Source organism: Tachyglossus aculeatus, chromosome X3 (genome assembly GCF_015852505.1).
Source record: "Tachyglossus aculeatus isolate mTacAcu1 chromosome X3, mTacAcu1.pri, whole genome shotgun sequence".
Taxonomy (NCBI): domain Eukaryota; kingdom Metazoa; phylum Chordata; class Mammalia; order Monotremata; family Tachyglossidae; genus Tachyglossus; species Tachyglossus aculeatus.
Genome location: NC_052099.1, coordinates 32,446,613 through 32,466,066, shown reverse-complemented (window position 1 = coordinate 32,466,066; position 19,454 = coordinate 32,446,613). Strand labels below are relative to the sequence as shown.

The following is a 19,454-nucleotide window of genomic DNA, read 5'->3' as shown; positions in this document are numbered from 1 at the left end:
TCTGCACCCAGTAAGCGCTCAGTAAATACCACTGCTTGAAAGAGTGAAGCTGAGGAACAGTCTGATTAACCTGTCTCTACCCCAGGGCTTAGAACTGTGCTGACACATAGTAAGCGCTTAATAAATGCTATCATTATTATTAGAACTGTGCTTGACACATAGTAAGCGCTTAATAAATGCCATCTTTATTATTATTACTACTGTGCTCTGCACCCAGTAAGTGCTCATTAAATAGCACTGCTTGATACAGTGAAGCTGAGGAACAGTCTGATTAACCTGTCTCTACCTCAGCGTTTAGAACGGTGCTTGACACATAGTAAGCGCTTAATAAATGCCATCATTATTATTATTACTGTGCTCTGCATGCAGTAAGTGCTCAGTAAATACCACTGCTTGATAGAGTGAAGCTGAGGAACAGTCTGATTAACCTGTCTCTACCCCAGTGCTTAGAACTGTGCTTGATACATAGTAAGCGCTTAATAAATGCCATCATTATTATTATTACTGTGCTCTGCACCCAGTAAGCGCTCAGTAAATACCACTGCTTGATAGAGTGAAGCTGAGGAACAGTCTGATTAACCTGTCTCTACCCCAGGGCTTAAAACTGTGCTTGACACATAGTAAGCGCTTAATAAATGCTATCATTATTATTAGAACTGTGCTTGACACATAGTAAGCGCTTAATAAATGCCATCATTATTATTATTACTACTGTGCTCTGCACCCAGTAGGCGCTCAGTAAATACCACTGTTTGATAGAGTGACGCTTGAGGAACAGTCTGATTAACCTGTCTCTACCCCAGCGCTCAGAACTGTGCTTGACACATAGTAAGCGCTTAATAAATGCCATCATTATTATTATTACTGTGCTCTGCACCCAGTAAGCGCTCAGTAAATACCACTGCTTGATAGAGTGAAGCTGAGGAACAGTCTGATTAACCTGTCTCTACCCCAGGGCTTAAAACTGTGCTTGACACATAGTAAGCGCTTAATAAATGCTATCATTATTATTAGAACTGTGCTTGACACATAGTAAGCGCTTAATAAATGCCATCATTATTATTATTACTACTGTGCTCTGCACACAGTAAGCGCTCAGTAAATACCACTGCTTAATAGAGTGACACTGAGGAACAGTCTGATTGACCTGTCTCTACCCCAGCGCTTAGAACTGTGCTTGACACATAGTAAGCACTTAATAAATGCCATCATTATTATTATTACTGTGCTCTGCACACAGTAAGCGCTCAGTAAATACCACTGTTTGATAGAGTGACGCTGAGGAACAGTCTGATTAACCTGTCTCTACCCCAGCGCTTAGAACTGTGCTTGACACATAGTAAGCGCTTAATAAATGCTATCATTATTATTAGAACTGTGCTTGACACATAGTAAGCACTTAATAAATGCCATCATTATTATTATTACTACTGTGCTCTGCACCCAGTAAGCGCTCAGTAAATACCACTGCTTGATAGAGTGAAGCTGAGGAACAGTCTGATTAACCTGTCTCTACCCCAGCGCTTAGAACTGTGCTTGACACATAGTAAGCGCTTAAACGCCACAAAAATAGAACCAAAAATCTCCAGACGGCTTAGGCGAGTTTCATCCTTGTGAACCTGAATTGCGAATTGAATTAAATCGGTTGAATTGAACCTCCAACTTGTACTTCCCAAGCGCTTAGTACAGTGCTCTGCACACAGTAAGCGCTCAATACATACGATTGAATGAGTGAATGAATGAGCCTGAACTGTGACATTCTACTCCACTTACGATAGGATGAAATAATAGAACGGCACGGTCTAAAAAAGAGCACAGGAGACCTGGCCTCCCGTGACTTTGCTTCTCTGGACCTCAGTTTACTCATCTGTCAAATGGGGATGAGAATGGCGGCCTCGCTCTCCTGCCCAGGGATGTGGAGCAGGTAGAGGGCAAAGAATGGGGAAGCAGCGTGGCTCAGTGGAAAGAGCCCGGGCTTTGGAGTCAGAGTTCATGGGTTCGAATCCCAGCTCTGCCAATCAATCAACTGTATTTATTGAGCGCTTACTGTGTGCAGAGCACTGTGCTAAGCGCTTGGGAAGTCCAAGTTGGCAACATATAGAGACAGTCTCTACCCAACAGCGGGCTCACAGGCTAAAAGGGGGAGACAGAGAACAAAACCAAACATACTAACAAAATAAAATAAATCGAATAGATATGTACAAGTAAAATAAATAGAATAATAAATATGTACAAACATATATACAGGTGCTGTGGGGAAGGGAAGGAGGTAAGGCGGGGGGATGGAGAGGGGGACGAGGGGGAGAGGAAGGAAGGGGCTCAGTCTGGGAAGGCCTCCTGGAGGAGGTGAGCTCTCAGTCGCCAATTGTCAGCTGTGAGACTTTGGGCAAGTCACTTCACTTCTCTGGGCCTCAGTTACCTCATCTGTAAAATGGGGATTGAGACTGTGAGCCCCACGTGGGACAACCTCCCCCACGCGCTTAGAACAATGTTTCGCACATAGGAAGCACTTAACAAATACCACTGTTATTATTATTAGTGGGGATTAATTATTATAAAATGGGGATGAAGACTGTGAGCCCCCCGTGGGACAACCTGATCACCTTGTAACCTCCCCAGCGCTTAGAACGGTGCTTTGCACATAGTAAGCGCTTAATAAATGCCATTATTATTATTATTATTATTATTATTATAAAGAGAAGCGGCGTTGTCTAGCAAATAGAACATGGGCCTGGGGCGAGGGCTCGATAAATACGATCGATCGATCCAACCTCCAGTTCCCACTGGGTCGTCGGCCCCCAGACGGAGAGGGAGGCAGGGGCCTGAGAGTTGGAAGAATCAATCAATCGTATTTATTGAGCGCTTACTGTGTGCAGAGCACTGTACTAAGCGCTTGGGAAGTACAAGTTGGCAACAGAAGCAGCTCCTCTGGCTACCCCCTCTTTCTTCCAGTCACCAGCCTTGGAAATCTTTCCCAACTCCCACCTCCTTCCCTCCTCCTCCACTGGGAATATCCTTCTGGCTCTGCTCTGAGGAGCTGGAATGGTTCCTTCTGCTTTCTCTGCCCCCTCTCTCCTCAACAACCCACACTCTCCCTGCTGTGCTGGCTGCTTCTAGATCAATCAATCAATCGTATTTATTGAGCGCTCACTGTGTGCAGAGCACTGGACTAAGCGCTTGATCCACCTGGACTCTCAGGGCCAGGCCCCCCTTTCCTCATTCATTCAAGAGAAGCAGCGGGGCTCAGTGGAAAGAGCCCGGGCTTTGGAGTCCGAGGTCCTGGGTTCAAATCCTGGCTCCGCCGACTGTCAGCTGGGTGACACTGGGCAAGTCACTTCACTTCTCTGGGCCTCAGTTCCCTCATCTGGAAAATGGGGATTGAGACTGTGAGCCCCCCGTGGGACAACCTGATCACCTTGTAACCTCCCCAGCGCTTAGAACAGTGCTTTGCACGTAGTAAGTGCTTAATAAATAACATTATTATTATTATTATTATTCTCTGTGCTTCAGTTACCTCATCTGTAAAACGGGGATTGAGATTGTGAGCCCCACATAGGACAGGGACTGTGTCCAACCCGATTTGCTTAATACAGTGTTAAGCGCTTAACAATGCCATAGTAAGCGCTTAATAAATGCCATTATTATTATTATATGTACAAGGAAGATAGAGTAATAAATATGTACAAACATATATACAGGTCTGTGCTCTCTCTACTAGGCCATATTGCCTCTTGCCTGCTATTTCTCTCTTCTGCAGCGTTTTCCCAAATACCCACAGAAATGCCACCTCGTTTGAGGTTCGGCTTCGGTGTGCCTTCTGCGGCGGTTTCCCACACACCCACAGAAATGCCCCACGGCTTGCGGTTTTGCTTTGGTGTGCCTTCAAAGCGTTTCTTTATCCTTCCTCTTTGCGCTCTCCATTCATTCATGCCTCCAGTCGTATTTATTGAGCGCTTACCGTGTGCAGAGCACTGGACTAAGCGCTTGGGAAGTCCAAGTTGGCAACATCTAGAGACAGTCCCTACCCAACAGTGGGCTCACAGTCTAAAAGGGGGAGACAGAGAACAAAACCAAACATACTAACAAAATAAATAGAATAGATATGTACAAGTAAAATAGAGTAATAAATATGTACAAACATATATACATATATCCAGGTGCTGTGGGGAAGGGAAGGAGGTAAGATGGGGGGACGGAGAGGGGGACGAGGGGGAGAGGAAGGAAGGGGCTCAGTCTGGGAAGGCCAACAGCGGGCTCACAGTCTAGAAGGGGGAGACAGACAACAAAACATAGTAACAAAATAAAATAAATAGAATAAATATGTGCAAATAAAATAAATAAATAGAGTAATCAATACATACAAACGTATATACATATATCCAGGTGCTGTGGGGAGGGGAAGGAGGTAAGGCGGGGGGGATGGAGAGGGAGAGGAGGCCCAGAGCAGCTGCTACTGCTGCTCCATTACCACAGGGTAGTGGACTGAGCCCACTCCTGGGAGCCAGGAGGTCACGGGTTCTAATCCCGGCCCCGCCACCTGTCTGCTGTGTGACCTTGGGCAAGTCGCTTCACTTCTCTGGGCCTCAGTGACCTCATCTGTGAAGTGGGGATTGAGACTGTGAGCCCCACGTGGGACAGGGACTGTGTCCAACCCGCTTTGCTTGTATCTACCCCCGCACTTAGTACAGTGCCTGGCACATAGTAAGCGCTTAACAAATACAACAATTATTGTTACCACCGAAATTTGTCATTCGAGACAGGCCGGCCCAGACCCTGCCAAAAGGGAGGGCACTAAGATGTCAATAATTCATAATTAATCATTGTCGTATTTAAGTGTTTACTGTGTGCCAGGCACTGTACTAAGCACTGGGGTAGATACAAGCAAATCAGGTGGGACACTGTCTTCATCCCCATTTTACAGATGAGGTAACTGAAGCCCAGAGAAGTGAAGCGACTTGCCCAAAGTCACACAGTAAACAAGTGGGGGAGGCAGGATTAGAACTCAGGTCCTTCTGACTCCCATGCTTATGCTCTATCCACTAGACCCCAAGTGATCCCCAAGCGCTTAGTACTGTGCTCTGCACACAGTAAGCGCTCAATAAATACGATTGAATGAATGAATGAATCCCCAAACCCCTTTATATCACGATACCCTGAAGAAACAGCTCTTTCATTCATTCAATCATATTAAGCGCTTACTGTGTGCAGAGCACTGTACTAAGCGCTTGGGAAGTACAAGTCGGCAACATATAGAGATGGTCCCTACCCAACAACGGGTAAGTCCCCCCTGCCTTAACTCCTTCCCCTCCCCAGAGCACCTGCATATATGTATATATGTTTGTACGATTTATTACTCTATTTATTTTATTTGTACATATTTATTCTATTTATTTTATGTTAATATGTTTTGTTTTGTTCTCTGTCTCCCCCTTCTAGACTGTGAGCCCACTGTTGGGAAGGGACCGTCTCTCCATGTTGCTCACTTGGACTTCCCAAGCGCTTAGTCCAGTGCTCTGCACACAGTAAGTGCTCAATAAATACAATTGAATGAATGAATGAATAGAAGGGGGAGACAGACCACAAAACAAAACATGTGGACAGGTGTCAAGTCATCAGAATAAATAGAAGTAAAACTAGATGCGCATCATTAACAAAATAAATAAAATAGTAAATATGGACAAGTAAAATAAATAGAGTAATAAATCTGTACAAACATATATACAGGGGCTGTGGGGAGGGGAAGGAGGTAGGACGGGGGGATGCTCTCTGTGGCTCCTTCATCCCTTCAGAGAAGAACATTGGCTATCATTTACAGGTTTTCTTTTACTTTCTCTGCCAAATGACAGATTTAGGGACAAAAATAATGTAAAAAACAACCACCCACTGAGTAGTAATTTTAACACTTTGTCTAAGGCGCCAGAATATGATGCTTTAAACCCGTGATAATGAATTATTACCCCAGGGGTCCTGTTTTCAGGAAAACGTCCAGAGGTAAATAAAAGCCTACCAGCCTGGGAGTCAGAGGACCTGGGTTCTAATCCTAGCTCCGCCACTTGCCTGCTGTGTCACCTTGGGCGACTCACTTCACTTCTCTGTGCCTCAGTTCCCTCTTCTGCACAGTGGGGATTCGATCCCTGTTCTCCCTCCAACTTAGACTGTGAACCCCACGTGGGACCTTCATTCATTCATTCATTCAATCGTATTTATTGAGCGCTTACTGTGTGCACAGCACTGGACTAAGCGCTTGGGAAGTCCAAGTTGGCAACATATAGAGACAACAAAACAAAACATCTTAACAAAATAAATAATAGATTTTTTTGTAGCTACCCTAGCACTTAGCGCAGTTCTTGGCACCCCACGGCACCTGTATGTATGTTTGTTCAGATTTATTACTCTATTTTACTTGTACATATTTACTATTCTATTTATTTTGTTAATGATGTGCATTTAGCTTTAATCGTGTTTGTTCTGACGACTTGACACCCATCCACATGTTTTGTTTTGTTGTCTGTCTCCCCCTTCTAGACTGTGAGCCCGTTGTTGGGTAGGGACCATCCCTATATACTGCCAACTTGTACTTCCCAAGCGTTTAGTACAGTGCTCGGCACCCAGTAAGCGCTCAATAAATACGATTGAATGAATGGCTCCTCATCAGCTCTTAAATATCACAATGATCACAGCTCAGACAAGCCCAACCCTTCCCTTCTGTTCAGAAGAATCAGCGTGGCTCAGTAGGAAAGAGCCCGGGCTTTGGAGTCAGAGGTCACGGGTTCAAATCCCAGCTCTGCCAATTGTCAGCTGTGTGACCTTGGGCAAGTCACTTCACTTCTCTGTGCCTCAGTTCCCTCATCTGGAAAATGGGGGTTAAGACTGTGAGCCCCACGAGGGACAACCTGATCACCTTGTAACCTCCCCAGTACTTAGAACAGTGCTTTGCACGTAGTAAGTGCTTAATAAATGCCATTATTATTATTCAGCCTAGTCTAACACCAGTCCCTCCTATTTTCTCCCCCAAGGGTGGAAACCTGGTGAGTTCAATAACACGCAGATAAAATAATACAGCTTCCAGGCCATGAATGCCTTACCGTCCCCTTAGAGATTGAGTTTCAATCCAGATGGAATAGGAGGTGTGAAATGCTATTCCTCTAAACCAGACCTCACCGCTCCTCTCAGCGGCTATAATTTAGGTGGTGGTGGTGATAATAGTGGCAGCAATAAAAACAATAATTATTGTGGTGGCGATAATAGCAGCAGTAACTCAGACAGAGGCAGCCCGGCCATGTGAATAAAGAACGGGCCTGGGAGTTTGAAGGACCTGAGTTCGAATCCCCACTCTGTGACCTAAGGCAAGTCGCTCCACTTCTCTGAGCCTCAGTTACTTCATCTGTAAAATGGGGATTAACAGTTGTTGCCCGTCTCCCCCTTCTAGACTGTGAGCCCGTTGTTCCGCCTCTAGATGTTGCCCACTTGGACTTCCCAAGCGCTTAGTACAACGCTCTGCACACAGTAAGTGCTCAATAAATACGACTGAATGAATGAATGAATCTGTACCAGTAAAAACAGCACACTGATGAAAAGGGCTTCCAACCTGCCATGCTACGGAGGGAGCTGGAAATCCAGATTTATTTAACTGGCCCTCGCTTCTTTTTTTTTTAACAGTATTAAATGGGTACTAAGTGCCAGTCACTGTGCTAAGCACTGAGGTAAATCAGTGCTAAATCAAGTTGGACGCAATCCCCGTCCCAACCTTTCAACCTGGGAGGAAAGAGCAAGGCCCTGGCAACTGTGCGGGGATCCTCCTGCGTGTCTGACCAAGGGTGGGAGGGAAAAAAATACATCATTGGCAGAGAAGATGGTGCAGCTTGCTTGCTTTTTTGCTGGTGAATGTAGAGACAAATCAATCAATCAATCATATTTATTGAGCGCTTAATGTGTGCAGAGCACTGTACTAAGCACTTGGGAAGTACAAGTTGGCAACATATAGAGACAGTCCCTACGCAACAGTGGGCTCACAGTCTAAAAGGGGGAGACAGAGAACAAAACCAAACACACTAACAAAATCAAATAAATAGAATAGATATGTACAAATAAAATAGAGTAATAGAGTAATAATGGGGAGAGAATCATCATCATCAATCGTATTTATTGAGCGCTTACTGTGTGCAGAGCACTGTACTAAGCGCTTGGGAAGTCCAAGTTGGCAACATCTAGAGACGGTCCCTACCCAACAGTGGGCTCACAGTCTAAAAGGGGGGAGACAGAGAACAAAGCCAAACATACTAACAAAATCAAATAAATAGAATAGAGATGTTCAAATAAAATAGAGTAATAATTAGAGTAATAGAGTAATGGGGAGAGAATTATCATCATCAATCGTATTTATTGAGCGCTTACTGTGTGCCGAGCACTGAACTAAGCGCTTGGGAAGTCCAAGTAGGCAACATATAGAGACGGTCCCTACCCAACAGTGGGCTCACAGTCTAAAAGGGGAGACAGAGAACAAAACCAAACATACTAACAAAATCAAATAAATAGAATAGATATGTTCAATAGAGTAATGGGGAGAGAATCATCATCATCAATCGTATTTATTGAGCGCTTACTGTGTGCAAAGCACTGTACTACGCGCTTGGGAAGTACAAGTTGGCAACATATAGAGACGGTCCCTACCCAACAGTGGGCTCATAGTCTAAAAGGGGGAGACAGAGAACAAAACCAAACATACTAACAAAATCAAATAAATAGAATAGATATGTACAAATAAAATAAATAGAGTAATAATTAGAGTAATAGAGCAATGGGGAGAGAATGCACAACAACGGCCCTGGAGAAAAACGAGGAGATTGGCATCTCATTTAATCCATCCTACCACGTCTCCGGTGTCCTCAGAGACGCTGGTCAAGTCACTAGGTAGTGCTCAGGTTTGAGGGAACGCTGGTACAGAAGAGTTATCTAATGTCGTCCTTGGCACTGAGCCCTGGGCTGTTCTGTCTGCTTTATTTTGGTTGCTTTTGGGGGTACTTGTTAAGCGCTTCCTCTGCGCCAGGCACTGTACTGAGTGCTGGAGTAATAATAATAATAATGATGGCATTTATTAAGTGTTTACTATGTGCAAAGCACTGTTCTAAGTGCTGGGGAGGTTACAGGGTGATCAAGTTGTTCCACAGGGGGCTCACAGTCTTAGTCCCCATTTTACAGATGAGGGAACTGAGGCCGGGAGAAGTTAAGTGACTTGCCCAAAGTCCCACAGCTGACAATTGGCAGAGAGGGGATTTGAACCCGTGACCTCTGACTCCAAAGCCTGGGATCTTTGCACTGAGCCCCGCTGCTTCTCTATAATAATAATAATATGTGCTTGTTCTCCATCCTTCTGAAATCGTGAGCACCGTGCAGGACCTGTTTATCTTGCATCTATAATAATAATAATAATGATGGCATTTATTAAGCGCTTACTATGTGCAAAGCACTGTTCTAAGCGCTGGGGAGGTTACAAAGTGATCGGGTTGTCCCACGGGGGGCTCACAGTCTTAATCCCCATTTTACAGATGAGGTAACTGAGGCCCAGAGAAGTTAAGTGACTTGCCCAAAGTCACACAGCTAATTGGCAGAGCGGGGATTTGAACCCACGACCTCTGACTCCAAAGCCGGGGCTCTTTCCACTGAGCCACGCTGCTTCTCTAGAGGGGATTAAGCGATGTGGGGTGACAAAGGATGCAAATCCAGAGAGGGAAACTGCGGCACGAAATCAGGGATACTGAGCAGATGGAGATACAGAAGATGATTTGATAACAAATATCCTTTTTATAGTATTATTATTGTTAGGCGCTTACTATGTGCTGAGCACCGAACTAAATGCTGGGATAGACGCAAGATAAACAGGTCCCACACGGGGCTCGCGATTTCAGCAGATACTGAAGCCCCATTTGGCAGGGAGCTGAGGCACAGAGAAGGGAAGTGACTTGGCCAAGGTCACCCAGCAGGCAAGTCTTTTGGAGCCGAGAAAAGCGCCCATGTCCGTGCTCTTTCTAGGAGGCCACGCTGCTTCACAGTGCTTTGAAATGGAAACTTCCAGACCACTGAGCAGAGAAAGGCTGGAGGTGGCTTTCTCTTTCTTTTTAGGTTCTCTCTTGTCTCTATATCTGTCTCTGCGTGTCTCCAGCGGGGCTCTGGCTCTTTCTTTCTGTGCCTGTCTCTCCACTGCAGGCATAAAATGGGAGCGTTCAAAGCAGCCCCCCATCACATGTTGCCCCCAACCCTGGACTCTGGATCTCACTACCCTGCATTGAGGAGGGGGAGAAAACTGAGGGGGACGATGGCAAAACAGGGGTGGGGGGTGAAAGACCAGCAGCCTTGGGTGGGGAAAGGGGTTAATATTGAAGGGAATCAAGATTTGGGGGGGGGGGGGGTGTTGAGGATGATGGAGGGTCCCACCCTATCCCCCTTTCCCATCTCCAAGCACAAGAAGTTTTGTGCCTTTAGTGGAAAGAGCCCGGGCTTGGCAATCAGAGGTCATGGGTTCTAATTTGGACTCTGCCACTTATCAGCTGTGTGACTTTGGGCAAGTCACTTCACTTCTCTGTGCCTCAGTTCCCTCATCTGATGGGGATGAAGTCTAGAGCCCCACGTGGGACAACCGGATGCCCTTGTATCTACCCCAGCGCTTAGAACAGTGGATAGCACATAATAAGCACTTAACAAATACCATTATTATTATTATTACTACAAGAAAGCGGTCGGGTCCTCCCGGGCCTGGTTCACCCCAACACAGGAGCCCTCCCCTCTCCCCCCTCCCAAACCCTAGGCTGCCTCCCAGATGCTCGAAACCCTCTGAAGCCCCCCCCCCCCCCCCCCCCCCCCCCCCCAGGGGGCCAGGATGGGGATCCTGGGGCCCAGGGCTGGTTCAGCCTCTGGTGTAAACCCCCACTCCCCCACCCCAGGTGGTGGTGGGGAAACGTAGCCACCTTGGACCTAGGCCGGCCTCGCTTCCCCCGGCCCATAGTTGATCCCGGGGGCTCCCCATTCTCCATGGGACGGCTCTCCTACTCCCCTGGGGGGTCCCCATTCTCTTCTGAGGAGCTCCCTATTCTTTTGGGGGTTCCCCATCCTCCCATGGGGGCTCCCTATTCTCTTTTTGGGGGCTCCCTTCCTTCCACTAGGGGCCCCCTTCCTCCCCTAGGGAGCTCCCATTCTTTTTTGGGGAGTCCCCATCCTCCCCTCCACTACCGGGGGCTCTTTATTCTCTTTCGGGGAGCCTCCTTCCTCCACGGGGGGTCCCCATCCTCCCCTCCTTCCAAAGGGGCTCCCCATTCTCCCCTCCTCTCCCCAGGGTCCCCCCATTCTCTTTCGGGGGGCCTCCTTCCTCGCCCGGGGGCTCCCCATTCTTTTGGGGGTTCCCCACCCTCCCCGAGGGGGCTGCCCTTTCTTTTTTTAATAATGGTATTTATTAAGCACTACCTATGAGCCAAGCGGTCCCCATCCTCCTCAGGGGTCTCCCCCTTCTCTTTCGGGGGGTTCCTCATCCCCCCAGAGGGGTCCCCATCCTCCCCAGAGGTCTCCCCATTCTCTTTCGGGAGGTTCCCCATCCTCCCCTCCTCCACAGGGGTCTCTCCATTCTCTTTCGGAGGGTTCCTCATCCCCAGAGATCTCCCCATTCTCTTTCGGGGGGTTCCTCATCCCCCCAGGGGGGTTCCCATCCACCCCTCCACCCCAGACCGCTCCCCATTCTCTTTAGGAGGGTTTCCCATCCTCCCAGGGGGGTCCCCTTCCATCCCTCCACCCCAGAGGACTTCTCATTCTCTGTCGGGGGGATCCTCATCCCCCCGGGGGGGGGGGGTCCCCCCATCCACCCCTCCACCTCAGGGGGCTCCTCATTCTCTGTTGGGGGGTTCCTCATCCCCCCATCCACCCCTCCACCCCAGACGGCTCCCTATTCTTTGTCGGGGGGTTCCTCATCCCCCCCAGGGGAGGTCTCCATCACCCCTCCACCCCAGACGGCTCCCCATTCTCTGTCGGGGGGTTCTTCATCCCCCCCAGGGGGGTCCCATCACCCCTCCACCCCAGACGGCTCCCCATTCTCTTGCGGGAGGTTCCTCATTCATTCATTCAATCGTATTTATTGAGCGCTTATTGTGTGCAGAGCACTGTATCCCCCCCAGGGGATCCTCATCCCGCCCCAGGGGAATCCCCATCCACCCCTCTACCCCAGATGGCTCCCCAGTCTCTTGCGGGGGGTTCCTCATCCCCCCAGGGGGGTCCCCATCACCCCTCCACCCCAGACGGCTCCCCATTTTCTTGCGGGGGGTTCCTCATTCATTCAATCGTATTTACTGAGCGCTTACTGTGTGCAGAGCACTGTATCCCCCCCTCAGGGGAGTCCCCATCCACCCCTCTACCCCAGACGGCTCCCCCATCCTCCCCACCGACCCTTTCTTCCCGTCCTGCCACTGACCGGCAGCCTCCTTCCTCCTCCTCCTCGTCCTCCTCCTCCTGCGGCCGGGCGGCCGACGAGGACCAGGTGCAGAGCGCGGAGCCCCACCGGCCGCCGCTCGGCTCTCTGACAGAGGGCACGCCCCGCATCCCCGCCACGCCCCGTCGCCATGGCCACGCCTCCGTTACCATGGTCACGCCCTCCGTCACCATGGCCACGCCCCCCGCCCTGGTCCAGCCCCGTCGTCGTGGCCACGCCCCCTCCTCCCCATTGGCCCCCGGCCTCCCCGCCCCGCTCCCTCATTGGACGAGACGCGGCCTCGGGGCCGAGGGGGCGGGGCTCGCTCCGCCAGCTGCGGACCGAGAAACGAAGCGCCCTTCATTCATTCAATCGTATTAATAATAATAATAATAACAATAATAATAATAATAATGGCATTTATTAAGCGCTTACTATGTGCAAAGCACTGTTCTAAGCGCTGGGGAGGTAAGAAGGTGATCAGGTTGTGCCACGGGGGGCTCACAGTCTTCATCCCCATTTTTCAGATGAGGTCCTGGGGCCCAGAGAATAATAATAATAATAATAATAATAATAATAATAATAATAATGGCATTTATTAAGCGCTCAAGAGAAGTGAAGTGACTTGCCCAAAGTCACACAGCTGACAAGTGGCAGAGCTGGGATTCGAACCCATGACCCCTGACTCCAAAGCCCGTGCTCTTTCCACTGAGCCACGCTGCTTCTCTGTTATTAATCATTATAATATTATTATAATAAATTATCATATTATATAATATATTATTAACATTATATTATAATAACGATTAACAACAATGATGATGGCATTAGTTAAGCGCTTACCATGTGCGAAGCACTGTTCTAAGCGCTGGGGGGGATGCGAGGTGATCAGGTTGTCCCATGGGGGGCTCACAGTCTTCATCCTCATTTTATAGTTGAGGGAACTGAGGCTCAGAGAAGTGACGTGACTTGCCCAAGGTCACACAGCAAACGTGTGGCAGAGTCGGGATTAGAACCCAGGACCTCTGACTCCTAAACCCGGGCTCTTGCCACTGAGCCACGCTACTTCTATTATAATACTGTATTGTTCATTCAATCGTATTTATTGAGCGCTTACTGTGTGCAGAGCACTGTACTAAGCGCTTGGGAAGTACAAATTGGCAACATATAGAGACGGTTCCTACCCAAAAGCGGGCTCGCAGTCTCTATTATAATATATATACTATATTATATACTACAATTATATATTATATTTTGTTGTATATTAACATTAATTATATTGTAATGTTATACTATGTGCAAAGCACTGATCTAAGCTCTGGGGGTTACAAGGTGATCAGGTTGTCTCGCGCGGGGCTCACAGTCATCATCCCCATTTTACAGATGAGGGAACTGAGGCTCAGAGAAGTGAAGTGACTTGCCCAAGGTCACACACCAGACGTGTGGCGGAGCCGGGATTAGAACCCATGACCTCTGACTCCTAAACCCGGACTCTTGCCACTGAGTCACGCTGCTTCTATTATAATACTATATTATTCATTCATTCAATCGTATTGAGCACTTACTGTGTGTAGAGCACTGTACTAAGCGCTTGGGAAGTACAAATTGGCAACATATAGAGACGATTCCTACCCAACAGCGGGCTCACAGTCTATATCATATATACTATAATATATACTATATATCACAATATTATATAATAATATATTATATTGTTATATATTAATATTAATTATATAATAATGCTATATGCAATATTATCATACTCTACCTCATTATACAACTATTATACAATTATCATGTATTACTATAATGCATATTATATTGTCAATATAATAATGATGATGATGATGATATTCGTTAAACATTTACTTTGTGCCAAGCACTGTTCTAAGCGTTGGGGTAGACACAACGTTCTCAGGTTGGCCCCCGTGGGGCTCACAGTCTTCATCCCCATTTTACAGATGAGGGAACTGAGGCACGGAGAAGTGAAGCGACTTGCCCCAGGTCACACAGTAGACAAGTAGCGGAGTCGGGATTAAAACCCACGACCTCCGACTCCCAAGCCCGCGCTCTTTCCACTAAGCCACGCTGCTTCTATAAGCTCTCACTGTGTGCAGACCACTGTACTAAGCGCTCGGGAGAGTACAACACAACAGAGTTAGCGGACACTTTCTCTGCAATCAAGCATTCATATTTATTGAGGGCTTACTGTGCACAGAGCACTGTACTAAGCGCTCGGGAGAGTATAATAGAATAGAATTAGCAGACATTTCCTGCAACCAAGCATTTGTACTTAGAGTGCTTAGTGTGTGCAGAGCACTGTACTAAGCGCTTGAGAGAGAAGCAGCGTGGCTCCGTGGAAAGAGCACAGGCTTTGGAGTTAGAGGTCATGGGTTCGAATCCCAGCTCCACCACATGTCTGCTGTGTGACCTTGGGCAAGTCACTTAACTTCTCTGAGCCTCGGTTACCTCATCTGTAAAATGGGGATTAAGACTGTGAGCCTCACGGGGGACAACCTGATCACTTTGTATCCCCCCAGCCCTTAGAACAGTGCTTTGCACATAGTAAGCGCTTAACAAAAAAAAAAAAAAGAAGAAGAAAAAGAAGACGAGAGTACAATAAAACAGAATTAACAGACACTTTCCCTGCACAAGCATTTGGACTTACTGAGGGCTTATTGTGCATAGAGCACTGTACTAAACGCTTAGGCGACTACAACACGAGTCGGTAGACCTGTTACCTGCCCACAACAAATCCACCCAAAAACCCCAAGTGACCCCAGGATCCCCCTCCCAGATGCAGAAACCCATGCAGCCCCCTCCCCAAGCTGTCCTGGTGATGATGATGATGATATTTGTTAAGCGCTTACTATGTGCTAAGCACTCCAGTGGATATAGGGTAATCAGATTGTCCCATGTGAACTCAAACTTTCAATCCCCATTTTACAGATGAGGTAACTGAGGCACAGAGAAGTTAAGTGCCTTGGATCTATCTTTCTGCTGACTGTCAGCTCGTGGTGGGCAGGGAACGTGCCTACCAAATAATAATAATAATAATGGCATTTATTAAGCGCTTATTATGTACAAAGCACTGTTCTGAGCGCTGAAAGCACTGTCCTAAGCACTGGGGGGATACAAGGTGATCAGATTGTGAGCCCCACGTGGAACAGTCAATCCCCATTTTACAGATGAGGTAACTGAGGCACAGAGAAGTTAAGTGTCTTGGATCTATCTTGCTGCTGACTGTCAGCTCATGGTGGGCAGGGAACATGCCTACCAAATAATAATAATAATGGCATTTATTAAGCACTTACTATGTGCAAAGCACTGTTCTGAGCGCTGAGCACTGTTCTAAGCACTGGGGGGATACAAGGTGATCAGATTGTGAGCCCCACGTGGAACAGTCTTAATCCCCATTTTACAGATGAGGGAACTGGCCCAGAGGAGTTAAGCGACTTGCCCAAAGTCACACAGCTGACAGTTGGTGGAGCGGGATTTGAACCCATGACCTCTGACTCCAAAGCCTGGGACTCTTATATGCGCTCAGTACAGTCCTCAGTGAAAACCTTTGGGGTCCCAGGTTACCCTTATGTCCCTCCTCCTCCTCCCTGGGTCCTTCCAATCTGCCCAAACCCAACCCGGTGATTTGGGGAAGAAAAGAAGCACCGCTTCCCCTCCCTTCCTCCCTCCTAACCCCCTTCCCCACATCCTGGTCCAGTAATCATGATTGGGGTATTTGTTAAGCGCTTACTATATGCCAGACACTGTACTAAGCACTGGAAAATACAAGCAAATCAGGTTGGGCACAGCCCCTGCCCCACATGAGCCTCCCAGTCTTAATCCCCATTTTACAGATGAGGTAACTGAGGCACAGAGAAGTGGAACGACTTGTCCAGGGTCACACATTTCCCCCCATCCTCAAAAACCTCCAGTGGGAAGGTAACTGCAGATAGGAGCAGATGCTACTTGATTTGCCTCCTGCGAGAATAACAACAATAATAATTACAATTCTTGTTAAGTGCTTACTATGTGCTAGACAATGTACTAAGCACTGGAGTTAAGCACTTACTATGTGCTAGACGCTGTACTAAGCACTGGAGTGCTTGATTTATCTCCTGTGAGAATAACAACAATAATAATTACAATTCTTGTTAAGTGCTTACTATGTGCTAGACACTGTACTAAGCACTGGAGTTAAGCACTTACTATGTGCTAGACACTGTACTAAGCACTGGAGTGCTTGATTTATCTCCTGTGAGAATAACAACAATAATAATTACAATTCTTGTTAAGCGCTTACTATGTGCCAGGCACTGTACTAAGCACTGGGGTGGATACAAGCAAATTGGGTCGGACACAGTCCCTGTCTCACAGTCTCAACCCCCATTTTAGAGATGAGGGAACTGAGGCACAGAGAAGGGACTTACCTAAGGTCACCCAACCTGCAAGGAAGAGCCGAGTCACGATTAGAACCCATGACCTTCTGACTCCCAAGCCTGTGCTCTATCCACAAGCCATGCAACAGTGAGTCTCTACTCACTCTTCTCCTCTTGAGGAGGAGAAGCAGGGTGGGCTTGTGAGTCAGAGGACCTGGGTTCTAATCATTCATTCGATCGTATTTATTGAGCGCTTACTGTGTGCAGAGCACTGTACTAAGCGCTTGGGAAGTACAAGTTGGCAACATATATTGGCATCAACAAATTGATGCCAATTTGTACTTCCCAAGCGCTTAGTACAGTGCTCTGCACATAGTAAGCGCTCAATAAATACGATTGATTGATTGATATAGAGACGGTCCCTACCCAACAGTGGGCTCACAGTCTGAAAGGGGGAGACAGAGAACAAAACCAAACATACTAACAAAATAAAATAGAATAAATATGTACAGGTAAAATAAATAAAGTAATAAATATGTACAAACCTATATACATATATACAGGTGCTGTGGGGAAGGGAAGGAGATAAGATGGGGGGATGGAGAGGGGGACGAGGGGGAGAGGTGCTCATTTATTGAGCACTTACTGTGTGCAGAACACTGTACTAAGCACTTAATCCCAGCCCCGCCCTTTGTCTGCTGTGTGGCAAGCCCCTTCACTTCTCTGTGCCTCAGTTCCCTCATCTGTAAAATGGGGATGAAGACTGTGAGCCCCAGCGGGATAACCTGATGACCTTGTATCTACCCCAGCGCTTAGAACAGTGCTCGGCACATAGTAAGCACTTCTTAACAAATATCGCAATAATAATTATTATTATTCTCTATGCTTTAAAGGCTCCCAACGGCCATTCATTCATATTTATTGAGCACTTACCGTGTACAGAGCACTGTACCAAGGCTCCCCAGGATATAGGCGGCTTCCAAATAGCTGGCAGCTGACGGGAATGACTCAAATAGCCAGCACACCTGAGCCCTGGAAGCAGGCAATTCCCACAAGGGAGGGTTCACCCAGAAGAGGAGGTGGGTCAGAAAAAGATTTCACAACCCTATTCCATCTGACAATCAATCAATCAATCAATCAATCACATTTATTGAGCACTTACTATGTGCAGAGCACTGTGCTAAGCACTTGGGAAGTACAAGTTGGCAACATATTGCCACCTGGCCACCCCTTAATAATAATCATTATTATTAGAGAAGCAGCGTGACTCAGTGGAAAGAGCCCAGGCTTTGGAGTCAGAGGTCATGGGTTCGAATCCCGACTCTGCCACATGTCTGCTGTGTGACCTTGGGCAAGTCACTTCACTTCTCTGAGCCTCAGTTACCTCATCTGTAAAATGGGGATCAAGACTGTGAGCCCCACGTGGGACAACTTGATCACCTTGTATCCCCCCCCAGCGCTTAGAACAGTGCTCTGCACATAGTAAGCGCTTAACAAATGCCATTATTATTATTATTATTATTTGGAGTCAGAGGTCATGCGTTCAAATTCCCGCTCTGCCAGCTGTGTGACTTTGGGCAAGTCACTTAACTTCTCTGGGCCTCAGTTCCCTCATCTGAAATGGGGATGAAGACTGTGAGCCCCCCGTGGGGCAACCTGATCGCCCTATAACCTCCCCAGCGCTTAGAACAGTGCCTTTGCACATAGTAAGCGCTTAATAAATGCTATCATTATTATTATTAATAATTACGGTATTTGTTAAGCGCTTACTGTGTGCCAGGCACTGGATTACCTCCTTCCCTTCCCCACAGCACCTGTATATATGTTATATATGTTTGTACATATTTATTACTCTATTTATTTTACTTGTACATATCTATTCTATTTATTTTATTTAGTTAGTATGTTTGGTTTTGTTCTCTGTCTCCCCCTTCTAGACTGTGAGCCCACTGTTGGGTAGGGACTGTCTCAATATGTTGCCAATTTGTACTTCCCAAGCGCTTAGTACAGTGCTCTGCACATAGTAAGCGCTCAATAAATACGATTGATGATGATGATGATGATTAACAGGACCAGGCCAAGGGTGGGGCAGGTTGGAAGGAGGGAGAGGGAGCTGGGGTCACTTTCTGGATTTGCTGAGAATGTGCCCCCCACATGGAAAAAAAAGATTCTGTCTAAATAGGAGTCACTTGGAGAAGCAGTGTGGCTCAGTGGAAAGAGCCTGGGCTTGGGAGTCAATCAATTAATCGATCAATCGTATTTATTGAGCGCTTACTGTGTTCAGAGCACTGTACTAAGCTCTTGGGAAGAACAAGTTGGCAACAGATAGAGACAGTCCCTACTCAACAGCGGGCTCACAGTCTAAAAGGGGGAGACAGAGAACAAAACCAAACATACTAACAAAATAAAATAAATAGAATTGATATGTACAAGTTAAATAAATAAATAAATAGAGTAATAAATATGTACAAACACATATACATATATACAGGAGTCAGAGATTGGGAATCCTGGCTCTGCCACTTAATAGTAATAATAATGGCATTTGTAAAGCGCTTACTATGTGCAAAGCACTGTTCTAAGCGCTGGGGAGATACAAGATGATCAGGTTGTCCCATGCGGGGCTCATA

General features: G+C 47.0%; 1 protein-coding gene across 7 annotated transcripts in view; it reads right to left on the bottom strand.

The window, feature by feature from the left end:
• LOC119948903 (tubulin polymerization promoting protein) overlaps positions 1 to 12,548 on the bottom strand; it is a 43,823-nt gene extending 31,275 nt beyond the window's left edge. For 6 of the 7 annotated variants that reach the window (XM_038770447.1, XM_038770450.1, XM_038770448.1 and 3 more), the window contains exon 1: positions 12,449 to 12,524. The gene's annotated coding sequence lies outside the window, so the exon portion shown is untranslated. Of the gene's footprint in view, positions 1 to 12,448 lie in introns of all 7 variants that reach the window. The other variant, XM_038770453.1, reaches the window with a different exon arrangement.
• Between the last annotated feature and the right edge of the window lie 6,906 nt (positions 12,549 to 19,454).